This window comes from Homarus americanus, unplaced genomic scaffold (genome assembly GCF_018991925.1).
Source record: "Homarus americanus isolate GMGI-L3 unplaced genomic scaffold, GMGI_Hamer_2.0 scaffold20597, whole genome shotgun sequence".
Classification (NCBI taxonomy): domain Eukaryota; kingdom Metazoa; phylum Arthropoda; class Malacostraca; order Decapoda; family Nephropidae; genus Homarus; species Homarus americanus.
In genome coordinates this window covers 55001-67500 of record NW_024749328.1, presented here as the reverse complement: position 1 = coordinate 67500, position 12500 = coordinate 55001, and the positions used below count along the sequence as shown (strand labels likewise).

General features: G+C 45.9%; 1 protein-coding gene across 4 annotated transcripts in view; it reads left to right on the top strand.

Annotated features, from left to right (window-relative positions):
• Positions 1 to 12500, top strand: part of LOC121853341 (neuron navigator 2-like) — a 79541-nt gene that overhangs the window by 16956 nt on the left and 50085 nt on the right. The window contains exon 2 of one of the 4 annotated variants that reach the window (XM_042347409.1): positions 7731 to 7793. The exons of 2 other annotated variants lie outside the window; for them this stretch is intronic. The gene's annotated coding sequence lies outside the window, so the exon portion shown is untranslated. Of the gene's footprint in view, positions 1 to 7730; positions 7844 to 12500 lie in introns of all 4 variants that reach the window. One more of the 4 variants, XM_042347408.1, reaches the window with a different exon arrangement.

The window sequence follows — 12500 nt, the reverse complement described above, 5'->3', positions numbered from 1 at the left end:
GTTCCTCTCTCACAGCTTCAGGAACACTGAATGACTGGGGTTCCTTCACAGCTTGCGGAACACCGGGGATGACTGGGGTTCCTCTCTACACCTTGCGGAACACGGGATGACTGGGGTTCCTCTCACAGCTTGCTGAACACTGGGGAATGACTGGGGTTCCTCTCACAGCTTGCGGAACACTGGGGATGACTGGGGTTCCTCTCACACCTTGCGGAACACTGGATGACTGGGGTTCCTCACAGCTTGCGGAACACTGGGATGACTGGTTCCTCTCACACCCAGGAACACTGGGGATGACTGGGGTTCCTCTCACACCTCAGGAACACTGGGGATGACTGGGTCTTCCTCACACCTTGCGGAACACTGGGGATGACTGGGGTTCCTCTCACAGCTTGCGGAACACTGGGGATGACTGGGTTCCTCTCACTGGGGATGACTGGGGTTCCTCTCAGTTGTCTTGCCAAGTTTAGTGAGAGGAATTTTTCAGGTTGAGATCGTGCTGGCAGGCAGGCTTTTGTTCCACCTGGAGACTCTACTTCCTCTCCCTCCTCCCTTCCTCCCTCCTCCCTCCCTCCCTCCCTCCCTCCTCCCTCCCTCCCTCCCTCCTCTTTCACCACTCCTCCTCACCTCAAGACCTCCTTCCTCTTCACTCCTCAAGACCAGCTGTGCCATCTGGGTCGAATATGAGATTATTTTAAGGGTAAGAATGTGTCTCCTAGGCTCTCGACGCCGTGAGAGGTTAGGTTAGGTCAGGTTAGGTCAAGTTAGGTTAGGTCAGGTTAGGTCAAGTTAGTTTAGGTCAGATTAAGTGAAGTTAGGTTTTGTTTTCCCCTTTCACTCCAGCCCCCGCCCCTCACTCCAGTCCCTCTCCCTCACTCCAGCCCCCTCTCCCTCACTCCAGTCCCCTCCTCACTCCAGCCCCCCTCTCCCTCACTCCAGCCCCCCTCTCCTCACTCCAGCCCCTCCCTCACTCCAGCCCTCTCCTCACCCTCCAGCCCCCTCTCCTCACATCGGCCCTCCTCTCCCTCACACCACACCCCTCATCGTCCCTCCCCTCACCCCCCGTTCCGGACACACACACACACACACACACACACACACACACACACACACACACACACACACACACACACACACACACACTTATCAGGTGAAAATACCAGACCTTCGTTATACCGTAAGCCAGGTGGATTCTGACATTACCTGAGTTCACTTCTTAATTTAGGATTGAACAGGTGAGAAGACAATGGGTTATTATCACACCTGAGTCACATGTTCAGGTAAAATATTGTAGTTATTGGAGGTAGGTTATAAAGAAAGGTTAGGTTAGGTTAGATGGAGGTTAGGTTAGGTTAGGTTAGGTGGAGGAAATGATATAACATATTTAAGAATACTCGAATCATATACGTATTAAAGTGACTTAAGACATGTGTAAATTTTAAGATTATTTTTAAGTGAATGAGGAATGGCCCACTAACTCCTTCACTATAGCTAAGAGAACACCACTTTCTCTCTCTCTCTCTCTCTCTCTCTCTCTCTCTCTCTCTCTCCTGCAGACTGTGTACGTGCGAGTTAAGGCCACAGTGCTCCGTCCAACACCAATTTTACATGTTTGTGGGTTTGGTTGGTGAGGGACCTTGAACACACACACACACACACACACACACACACACACACACACACACACACACACACACACACACAGCCTCCTTCAGCCTTCATGCACATCGCCTGCGTAGTTCTCACCATTAAGTCTCTTCCTTACCTCAGTCTTGTCCTGCTTAGTGGGAGGAGGAGTGAGTGACAGGAGTCTAGTGAGAGTGACAGGGTCTACTGAGTGACAGGGTCACTAGGAGACAGGAGCCCAGTGGGAGTGACAGGAGTCTAGTGGGAGTGACAGGGGTCTACTGGGAGTGACAGGCTACTAGGAGTGACAGGAGCCTAGTGGGAGGACAGGAGTCTAGTGGAGTGACAGGGCCCTACTGGGAGGACAGGGTCTACTAGGAGGACAGGAGCCTAGTGGGAGGACAGGAGTCTAGTGGGAGGACAGGGTCTACTGGGAGGACAGGGTCTACTAGAGTGACAGGAGCCTAGTGGGAGTGACAGGAGTCTAGTGGGAGTGACAGGGGTCTACTGGGAGTGACAGGGTCTACTAGGAGTGACAGGAGCCTAGTGGGAGACAGGAGTCTAGGAGAGTGACAGGGTCTACTGGGAGTGACAGGGTCTACTAGGAGTGACAGGAGCCTAGTGGGAGTGACAGGAGTTAGTGAGGACAGGGGTCTACTGGGAGGACAGGGGTCTACTAGGAGTGACAGGAGCCTAGTGGAGGACAGAGTCTAGGGAGGACAGGGTCTACTGGGAGTGACAGGGGTCTACTGGGAGTGACAGGGGTCTACTGGGAGTGACAGGGGTCTACTGGGAGGACAGGAGCCTAGTGGGAGTGACAGGAGTCTAGTGGGAGTGACAGGAGTCTGCTCGTAGTGACAGAGCCTACAGTGGGAGTGACAGGAGTCTAGTGAGTGACAGGGGTCTACTGGGAGTGAAAGGGGTCATGGGAGTGACAGGAGTCTAGTGGAAGTGACAGGAGTCTAGTGAGAGTGACAGGAGTCTGCCTGCAGTGACAGAGCCTACTGTGGAGTGACAGAGCCACAGTGGGAGTGACAGGAGTCTAGTGTGAGTGACAGGAGTCTAGTGGGAGTGACAGGAGTCTAGTGAGAGGACAGGAGTCTAATGGGAATGACTGGCCTAGTGGGAGGACAGGAGTCTAGTGGGAGTGACAGGGGTTCATTGGAGTGACAGGAGCCTAGTGGGAGTGACAGGAGTCTAGTGGGAGTGACAGGAGCCTAGTGGGAGTGACAGGAGTCTAGTGGGAGTGACAGGCCTCAGTGGGAGTGACACATACACTGAAAATAATTAATTTCAAAGTATAGGTATTGTTTAGCTCTGCCCGCCATCACTCCTCCCGCCTCACCACCCTCCCGCCTCACCCACTCCTCCGCCTCACACACCTCCACGCTCACACTCCTCCACGCCTCACACACCTCCACGCCTCACACACCTCCACGCCCTCACACACTCATCCACGCCTCACACACCTCCACGCTCACACACCCTCCTCCACGCCTCACACACTCTCCACGCGCCACACCTCCCTCCACGCCTCACACACTCCTCCACGCCTCACACACCCTCCACGCCTCACACACTCCTCCACGCCTCACACACCTCCACGCCTCACACACTCCTCCACGCGCCACACACACCTCCACACGCCTCACACACACTCCTCCACGCCTCCCACCCACTCCTCCCCGCCTCACACACCCTCCACGCCTCACACACCTCCACGCCTCACACACCCCTCCACGCCTCACACACCCTCCACGCCTCACACACACCTCCACGCCTCACACACTCCTCCACGCCTCCTCACACACCTCCACGCCTCACACACACCCTCCACGCCTCACACACTCCTCCCGCCTCACACACTCCTCCACCACACACCTCCACGCTCAACACCCTCCACGCCTCACACACCCCTTCCACACACACCCCTCCACGCCTCCCACACTCCTCCACGCACCACACACCTCCCTCCACGCGCCACACCATTATGGTCCAGCGTGTGTTTACTTTACGGGTTGTGAACTGTAGAGTCCGGTTGTTTGTTGATCCGAATGTGTGTGGATTTTATTGGTTTGAGGTCAGGTCAGGTCAGGTCAGGTTATTTCAGTTTAGGTTATGTTATGTTATACTATTTAGGTTAGGTTAGGTCAGGTTAGATTAGATTAGGTTAGGTTAGTTTCCTCCCACAAGCCATCGTTTACTACCTGGTGCACCGTCTTCCCACACACAGGTGATGGTAATGGGTTAATAGGTGTGGCCTTCACTTTACCGGGATATCCTGAACGGCCGCCAGTGTTATGCATCTTCACAGGCAGGATGTCCGCTGTCGTCTCTCTCTCTGTCTGTCTGTCTGTCTGTGTGCGTGGTTGTCTGTCTGTCTGTGTGCGTGGTTGTCTGTCTGTCTGTCCTAGCCGAGTTAAATTAAAAGTGGTTGCTAGGCCTTGCAATTATTGTTATTTCATTATTTTTCAATTATTGTTATTTATTATTATTATTATTAAATTTTGCTCCTGTACTTTAAATATTAATATAACTGACACATTAAATAACATCCCCTTATTATTTTCCTCGTGTAACTATCGCTGTTTAACGACCCAGTCAGACACCATTGTTAAAGCCATTAATACATGTTGGCCATAGTACAACAGGGGACTAGTTTATCTCGTACTCCCATAACAGTATTCCTGCGCGCCCTAATGTAAACACAGCACCAGCACTAGTTTATCTCGTACTCCCTATAACAGTATTCCTCCGCACCCTAATGTAAACACAGCACCAGCACTAGTTTATCTCGTACTCCCTATAACAGTATTCCTCCGCACCCTAATGTAAACACAGCACCAGCACTAGTTTATCTCGTACTCCCTATAACAGTATTCCTCCGCGCCCTAATGTAAACACAGCACCAGCACTAGTTTATCTCGTACTCCCTATAACAGTATTCCTCCGCACCCTAATGTAAACACAGCATCAGCCATGGACAATAAGGAGAGCCACCTATGTGTTTAACCTCTTGCAAATCTGTTGGTGCTACCGTGTCAACTGTAGTGAGTGTGTCTTTGTCCGTATCCCACCCAGGTGAGTTATTTGTCCCGGGTAAAGACATCTATTAGTCGCTATCAAATACGGTTGTGGCTTAGGGCGGGGTGTTTCATAGTCAAATAGTAACACCCGGTACTTGTCCATGCGCGCGTGAGGATAGTCCGTCTCTCTCTCTCTCTCTCTCTCTCTCTCTCTCTCTCTCTCTCTCTCTCTCTGGAGGTGGGTGTGTGTATGTATGTTGGTTTACAGGTGGTCATATACATTAATTACCTGGCCTCACTACTGACCCACACCTTCCCACTTTCACGTCACTCTGGAGGGCGATACGTTACGTCATTTTCAGTAAGATTCTGTCTCTGTCTGTCTGTCTGTCTATCTGTCTGTCTGTCTGTCTATCTGTCTGTCTGTCTGTCTCCATTGAGTATAAAACAAACATCAGATTATTATCCCACGTCATATATTTCATGTTAGAATTATCTTGATTATCTACATCAGCTTGGATTAGGTTAGGTTACGTTAGGTTTGGTTAGATTAGGCTGAGACCTAACCTAACTCCTTGGGGTAACTGTTTAATGATGTGATGATGGGAGCTATGGTGTGTGTGTGTGTGTGTGTCTGTGTGTGTGTGGATGGAATTTTGATATTTAATTCAACAAGTCATGGGAGGGTTATAGACCGTCGACTTGCTGAAATGGCCAATGAGAGAACGCCACGTCATCGGTGTCGAAGGAAGAAGAAGGAGGAGGAGGGGGAGGAAGAAGAAGAAAAAGGAGTAAAGGGGAGTAGAAGAAGGAAGAAGAGGAAGGACAAGGAGGAGTAGTAGGATGCGGAACCACCCCAACGTTACCATCCATCAAACGGACGGACGGACGGACAGACGGACTGACACGCCGCATAAGCCAAAACCAGTCCTGTGTGTGTGTGTGTGTGTGTGTGTGTGTGTGTGTGTGTGTGTGTGTGTGTCTGTGTGTGTGTGTGTGTGTGTGTCTATATAAGGAAACCAGATCATGATGTGAATTCTTCCTCTAAACTTGTATCTCTCCATTGAGTGTGTGTTGCAGTACCTCATACAGACAGACAGACAAAGATCTGAATACCTAACCTCTATATAACGGACTTCTCACTCCATATAATCCGTTAGATGGAGGGCTTCACATCTAACGGACCACCCTCGATATAACGGAATTTCCCTCCCTTGCTTATTTCACCAGATGGGTAGCTTTCATAATGCTGTACTTGGAGGGTTAGATTAGGTTTGGTTTGGTTAGGTTTGGTTTGGTTAGGTTTGGTTAGGTTTGGTTAGATTAGGTTTGGTTTGGTTAGGTTTGGTTAGGTTTGGTTAGATTAGGTTAGGTTAGATTAGGTTTGGTTAGATTAGGTTTGGTTTGGTTAGGTTTGGTTAGATTAGGTTTGGTTTGGTTAGATTAGGTTAGGTTTGGTTAGGTTTGGTTTGGTCAGGTTAGGTTAGGTTAGGTTAGGTTTGGAGACTCGTTCTGTCAGTTCCGAGACTCGTGCCAACACCTCGTAGACTCTTTCCAGTAGTTATGAGCCTCAGCCGTGTAAAGGAACTTGTGATCGTGACTGAACACAATGCTGTGGTGGTGACTGTAATGCCTTATATAAGACTTCTCGTGCGCTTCACCCAAATGATCACAATCAGTGGTTCAAGTAGCGGGTTCGGGTTCACAATGTTCGAGAGGGTTTGGGTTCGGGTTCATAGTGTTCTAGCTGGTTGGGTTCGGGTTCATAGTGTTCGAGTGAGATTGGGTTCGGGTTCATAGTGTTCGAGCAAGAGGTTCGATAGTATAGTAACAGCTGGTGATACCCCGAGTCATTATCGCCTCCAGTGTGTTGATTACAGGTATTGGTGACACGGGTTTTATTGATCATCCTTCCTCCACCACTACTGGTTTATTACAGGTTTTAAGAGGTTTAGTTTAGGTTAGGTTTTTGGCGGTTAGATTTTGGTTTAGTTACGTTAGTTTTGGTTTAATTTGGGGATAGGTTAGGTTTGATAGTGGTTAGATTAAAGTTTGGTTAGGTTAGGATTAGAGGAGGTTAGATTTTATGTTAGGTTTGGTTAGGTTTAGGTTAAGCTGAAGGTGGTATATTGCCTGCTGACTCTCTCTCTCTCTCTCTCTCTCTCTCTCTCTCTCTCTCTCTCTCTCCTTTTACCTCCTCCTCCCTCTCTCTCACCCTGTCCTCAATCCTTCCTCCATCCTTCTCTCAGTCTCTTCCTCCAGCTCTCTTTGTTCTCCTCCTCCTCCCTCCTCCCTCCCCATGGTATAAGGGATGACCCTCCACCTGCTCCACTCTTCCCCAATACTGCTTACACATTCCTCTCCCACTCTCTCTTTCCTCCACCGTTCCTTGCTCCCTCCCCCTCCTGAATAACCCTTGCTCCTCCTCCTCCTCCTCCTCCCTCCTCTCCTCCTCCTCCTCCTCCTCCTCCTCTCCTCCTCCTCCTCCTCCTACCTCCTACCTCCTCCTACTCTTCCTCCTGCTCCTCCTGCTCCACCGCCCCCCCACCCCTGCCCTTGGGTTAGCAGGAAGCAGTGACTCACTTCAGACGTCGTGAGTCCCCGGCTGACCTCTGGCTAGTGGAGGTGGTGAGGTGGAGGGGTTGGGGGGGTGTGGAAGAGAGTGGAGGGGGAGGAGAGTGGAGGGGGAGGAGAGTGGAGGGGGAGGAGAGGGGTAGTGGAGTGGAAGACTATCATTGTAGGAATGTACAGGAACATATAATAATAATAATAATAATAATAATAATAATAATAATAATAATAATAATAATAATAATAATAATAATAATAATAATAATAATAATAATAATAATAATAATAATAATAATAATAGTAATAATAATAATAATAATAATAATAATAATAATAATATAATAATATAATTTATAAATAATAATAATAATAATAATAATAATAATAATAATAATAATAATAATAATAATAATAATAATAATAATAATAATAATTTACCTGCCATATTTTCCATTCATCTATTCATAAGTTTTCATATTTATTTATTTATTTGTTTCCTCTTTACAGGTAAGACATCCAGGTGACAGACGAATATTTCATACGTATATCTCGACCATCTGCAGACCACGTGTAAGTCAGCTGATTAGGTCAACAAAGAGTCAACACTATTCAAAAATGAGGTAGTAGTAATAGTCGTAGTAGTAGTAGTAGTAGTAGTAATAGTCGTAGTAGTAGTAGTAGTAATAGTTGACGTAGAGTATTAACCATAGGTAAATTATATTAATATTACCAACCTTTTATTCACTCCCTGGTGATAATACTTAACCTAGAGTTTGGGGAGATGCTTCAGTCTAGCCTTAAGATAAATGTATGATGATGATGATGAGGTATAATGGTCAGTGCCTCCTTATAGAGATGATTGTTGTCAGATAAATGAGGATGGTTTAGAAATTTGTTGACTATCTCCCTTAATAGACTATCTCCCTTAATTGAGATTGTAAATAATTGAATAGTGTTAATGATTCAGAGAAAAGGTGTGTGTGTGCTTACCTGGGAATTGATAATTATAGTCATTAGTGATAAATGATCCTATACAGGTATTTTAAAAGGTAATCAAAGAGGATAAGGCGTATAATGATGGTAATTACCTTTGACACCTGAAGGAATATTATAAACTAAAGTTAATTGTTATAGTGTATAGTTATTAGTATTATGGTAATGTAGTCTACCCACACCTGTAGCTAATTACCTAATATTAATAATTATGTGTCGTTACAGGTATCGTCAGGTGGTATAATATGAAGATCAGAGTAGTTATATAATCTTAGCGGATTAATTATTAGTTGTTTTAGATATTAAACGAGTGAATATTATCATAGAATAATTAATTTGAGTATTTTCAGATGTAAATTTAATTAGTTAATGAAATACTTAGCCGAAATTATATCAGGGTTATGTTCAAAAGTTAATGTGTACTTGTAAACGAAGTGAGGAAACCGTAATTCAAGTGTAAAGTGTATTGTAGTGTAGTGTGGTGTAGTGTGGTATGGTGTAGTGTAGTGTAGTGTGGTGTAGTGTATTGTGGTGTGGTGTAGTGTAGTGTGGTGTGGTGTAGTGTAGTGTAGTGTGGTATGGTGTAGTGTGGTGTAGTGTATTGTGGTGTAGTGTAGTGCAGTTATAAGTGAAATGCATCTGGGACCATGATTGGAATTCTCGTATACAAACACCATACATCTGTCACCTCGTAAAGTAAATCTTAAGTTTTTACTAAGTGAGATGAGGAGTTTGTAGTGTGTGTGTTAAGTGTGGTTAAGTAGAGTATGTTGGGGTGTTAAGTAGGGTGTGTTAGGTGTGTTTGGAGTAGCAGGTGTGTGTGTGAGAGGTGGAGTAAAACTTAAATCGTGTTTGTTTCTTCCTTCCCCAGGTGCATGGGCATGTCTCTCTCTCTCTCTCTCTCTCTCTCTCTCTCTCTCTCTCTCTCTCTCTCTCTCTCTCATTGTTGGTGAGCGCCGCGGGGCAATGTCTGTACTGCTGTGTGTGTGTGTGTGTGTGTGTGCGTGTGCGTGCGTGCGTGCGTGCGTGCGTGCGTGCGTGCGTGCGTGCGTGCGTGCGTGCGTGTGTTCTTACTACCGCTGCTGTTACTGTGTTTTATTATTGTTGTAATTGGTCCTCCACCCTCCTCTTCCTCCTCCTCCTCCTCCTCCTCCTCCTCCTCTTCCCTCCTCTTCCCCTTCCCCTTCCCCTTCCTCCTCCTCCTCCTCCTCCTTCCCCTCCTGCATCTGCTACTGGTCTTAGTGTTTTACAGCTGATAATTCTATTAGTGTTATGGTGGTGGTGATGGTGAAGATGGTGATAGTGATGAAGATGGTGGTAGTGATGGTGAAGATGGTGATAGTGATGAAGATGGTGTGGTAGTGATGGTGAAGATCGTGATGATAGTGATAGTGATGGTGGCGATGGTGATGGTACCCCAGTGATGATGAGCAACTTCGGGATGATGAACAATTGGTAGTATGCGATTATATACCTGGAGGAGAAGGAGGAGGAATTAATTGAAATGAGAGACAGCGGTGACCACATCACACACACACTACTACTACTATCTACAAATAATAATTAATTCTAGCGACACTGATTGGCCACACCCATTTTATATAAAGTGTAATGGAATTTTTATAGCTACTTACACACATACACACACACACACCACACACACACACACACACACACACACACACACACACACACACCTGGCTTATTTATTATTAACTTATATATAAGAAAATTGGGTGGGATTTTTTTCGTATTATGGACTTTTCCTTTGATGCCCCGCACTATCCTGGCTCCTATATCTCTATTTTCAGTCATTGTCTGTCAGGTGTGATTAATTCCTCTGTTTCTTTGGGGTGTGTGTGGTAATGTGGACCTCTCCTCTCTCTCTCTCTCTCTCTCTCTCTCTCTCTCTCTCTCTCGTTAAGGTAAGCGTCTGAGTGTAACCTTGTCTCCTAACTAGTACACACACTTACGTAATTAACTCCTGTAATTATCCTGTTATTAAGGTCATTGGTATGACAGTGTTATCATATGGAGAGAACTCGAGGGATCAGAGGTCAAATTGCATCAAGAGGAAAGGTCAGAGGTCAAGACATAATGCATTGGGAGGACGGGTCGAGAGGTCAGGACAGGTGGATATTTTTATGAGTTGTGGTGTAAAATGTTGAGCAGGCGACCATGATGATGTTGAGAGAGAGAGAGAGAGAGAGAGAGAGAGAGAGAGAGAGAGAGAGAGAGAGAGAGAGACGAGGGGAGGACAGCTGTACGTTTATGTGATAAGAAAGATAGAGAGATAGAGAATGGTACAGCAAAAGAAAGGTTATAGATACATTAAGATAGAGAAAATAGAGTGAGAAAAAAAGAGAAAGTGGGAGAAAGCAGCTGTACCTACCGACACACAGTACCACCTTGCCGAGATGTGATGTGGAAGATAATGAATGGGTTCAGAGTCCACACATTTTGACCCCGGGTTCAGATTCCACACATTTTGACCCCCGGGTTCAGATTCCACACATTTTGACCCCGGGTTCAGATTCGACACATTTTGACCCCGGGTTCAGATTCCACACATATCGACCCTAAAAAAAAAAGTAATGTCAAGTCGAGTTTCTGGCTTTTATTTCTAACTTTTTTCTCCAGTAACTTTTTTTTTTGCCAACATTTCATTTTATCAATTGACGGAAGCTGTAGGAGTCATCTGAGTGACGGTGTTGGTGGTGACGGCTGACTGACGGACATCTTGGCGTCTTTTCAGTATTCATGGTCCATAACTTCCTTATTTGTTTACACATTCCTTTAACCACCTACACAGGCGCCATCTTCAATTCCAGCGGCAACTTCCTTTATGATCTCCCTATTCGTTCGCTTAATAGCCTATACTTGCTGAGTCACTCGTTAAAAAAATCAACAAAAACAACTTGTGTTTGACCCTTGACCTATAAAGTTTCGTTTCAGCTGAGTTTCACAAATTTCACACTAACTCTTTATTTCTTATTTTCTAGTGGCATTTATCAATTTATTTACATCAATTTATATTTAAGTATTTTTGTATTATATTCGAGTTGCTTATTGCATTGGTTATCGTTTTTTTTTTTCACTCAGTTATACTATTTGGAATTTGCTTTTTCTAGTGGCTAATAAAGTCGCCTTTCTGTTGGTTAATTCCTCCTCCCGATATCTTTTAACCTGACCTAACTTAATTTAACCTAACCTAACCTACCAACAAACACAATTCACGTTTTTTGCAATATTTACTGTGAAACGGAATTCATGTTCGTGTATGTGTGTGTGTGTGTGAGTATGTGTGTGTGTGTGTGTGTGTGAGTGTGTGAGTGTGTGTGTGTGTGTGTGTGTGTGTGTGTGTGTGTGTGTAAGTCTGAGGTGAACATTCCTGCAGTGTTGGCAGCGGTGATGTGAATACTGTGACACCTGACGACTAACGGGCCCCACAAACCAAAACCAACCAAACCAAACCAAACCAAACCAAACCCTAACCTACACCTTCTACCCAATAACCTAACCTCTCCCAACCCCCTAACCCACAACCTAACCCTAACATAACCTAACCCAACCCAACCTAACCCCTACACCCAACACAACTACCTAACCTACCCACCCAACCCAACTCCCAACCTAACCCTAACCTAACTTCAACCCAACCTCCCTACCTAACCCAACCTAACCCAACAACTTCTTCTACCTAACCTAACCTCAACTTCCTAACAACCTAACAACCCCTACCTAACCTAACCTCCTAACCTAACCTACCTCAACTTCTTCATCTAACCTAACCTATACTTATTCGGGTCGCCACCAACATCCTCTGACTGTAAACATTAAACACAACTCATTACAACTGGGAGTCCTACAGGTGTTTATAAATGAGGTGTTTCCCAGGTGTACTGTTTATATTTGTCTTCTATTGTTGGGTTGTTGTAGTGTGTGTCTGTCTACCTGTCTGTCTGTGTCTGTCTGTGTCTGTCTGTCTGTCTGTCTGTCTGTCTGTCTGTGTCTGTCTACCTGTCTGTCTGTGTCTGTCTGTCTGTCTGTGTCCTGTCTGTCTGTGTCTGTCTGTCTGTCTGTCTGTGTCTGTCTGTCTGTGTCTGTCTGTCTGTCTGTCTGTGTCTGTCTGTCTGTCTGTCGTCTGTCTGTCTGTCTGTCTGTCTGTGTCTGTCTACCTGTCTGTCTGTGTCTGTCCGTCTGTCTGTCTGTCTGTCTGTCGTGTCTGTCTGTCTGTCTGTGTCTGTCTGTGTCTGTCTGTCTGTGTCTGTCTGTCTTGTGTCT